The sequence below is a fragment of the Perkinsus marinus genome (genome assembly GCF_000006405.1).
Source record: "Perkinsus marinus ATCC 50983 genomic scaffold scf_1104296967992, whole genome shotgun sequence".
Classification (NCBI taxonomy): Eukaryota; Perkinsozoa; order Perkinsida; family Perkinsidae; genus Perkinsus; species Perkinsus marinus.
In genome coordinates this window covers 1-1,312 of record NW_003203321.1, presented here as the reverse complement: position 1 = coordinate 1,312, position 1,312 = coordinate 1, and the positions used below count along the sequence as shown (strand labels likewise).

The 1,312-nt window shown below is 47.3% G+C and overlaps 3 non-coding genes across 3 annotated transcripts; all 3 read left to right on the top strand.

Annotated features, from left to right (window-relative positions):
- Positions 1–56: 56 nt before the first annotated feature.
- Positions 57–129, top strand: Pmar_PMAR017947. The gene has a single exon. It is a non-coding gene; the product is annotated as a tRNA-Ile (tRNA).
- Positions 130–470: 341 nt separating this feature from the next.
- Pmar_PMAR017946 lies at positions 471–543 on the top strand. Its single transcript has one exon. It is a non-coding gene; the product is annotated as a tRNA-Glu (tRNA).
- A 63-nt stretch (positions 544–606) lies between these two features.
- Positions 607–677, top strand: Pmar_PMAR017945. Its single transcript has one exon. It is a non-coding gene; the product is annotated as a tRNA-Gly (tRNA).
- Positions 678–1,312: the final 635 nt, after the last annotated feature.

Genomic DNA, 1,312 nt, shown 5'->3' with positions numbered 1-1,312 from the left:
CCACGTCTAGATCCAGAAGTATTTCCAGGCAAGACTTGGAAACCGAGAGAGTTCGTGGTCCTGTAGCTCAGTGGTTAGAGCGATGGTCTTATGAGCCATAGGTCGTGGGTTCGACCCCCTCCGGGACTAGTCTTGTGTCGTATTCCGCTGGGTGATTGTCTTGAATACAGGCCATGGTTGAACTTTTTGCGACAACGTCGAAAAATCCATCAAGCGGTGCGAATAGGGGAGAATAGTAAAGAATATACTGAGAAACCTCTAAGTTACTCCTGTCCATCTTATGGGCAGCGTTGAGTTGCGCAATTTCCCTTTCGAAAACGTGATACGATTTCATCGACTGCTACTGTCGCATAGCGTCGACTGAGCGAGAAAGTGCGCACGCATTTCTCACGATCAATATGTATACGACCGGCAATGCGTACCGTCTCTATGATAGTTGGCCCTATCTTACGAAATCTTAGTCTCACTCGTCCGATGTAGTCTAGCTGGTTAGGATTCATGGCTCTCACCCACGCGACCGGGGTTCGAGTCCCCGCATCGGAACATCTTCGATTTGAACACCTCATTTTCTTTAGTGAGGCGTGCACCTTGTTGAAAACAGTACTGGCATCATTGGTCTAGTGGTAGAATACAACGTTGCCATCGTTGTGACCCGAGTTCGATTCTCGGATGATGCAGTTTTTCAAAAAATTTTCATCTATGGAATCTGTCCCCGCTCCCCTCAGTACAATGTTGAATGCCATCTCTGATCCTCGGTAGTTCTTCAGATGCTTCGCGAATTGTTTACCAGCCTTGTGAACTCTGTTCAAGGGGAGCGGGGTATGTTGGACGTAGAGATATGTCCAACATATGTCGAGTAGGCCTTCTCTATGAGGAGGCCTCAAAGCTGGGCCCTATTGCATTCGTTAAGCGTCTACCGGGAGCCAAGGAACATCGTCAAGGTGATTTGTAGTTTTAGATTACAGTCACGCATAATATTACATAAAATTCTCGTCGCGCCATGAGTCCTGTGGTAGTGGTTATCTCTCCATGGTGGACCTCGAAGAGCGGTAGCAGCAGTCGTACATTGCAGGCTACTGTCTCACCATCTCGCCTCTTTACAAGCTGTGTGGCACCCGCAGCGCTTACCTGGTTCAATTGCTCCCATTCATCCTTCAAATCGGGGAAAAGATGGGGTTTTTATCTCGCAAGAGTGGTGACTGGTGACACTATGATGTTCAGTTGAATGAATCCTACATAAATATAAATATACTCTGGTTTTTGTTCGACTGCTGTCACCAAGTTGCAAATTCGAGTCACACTCTCAGGCAGA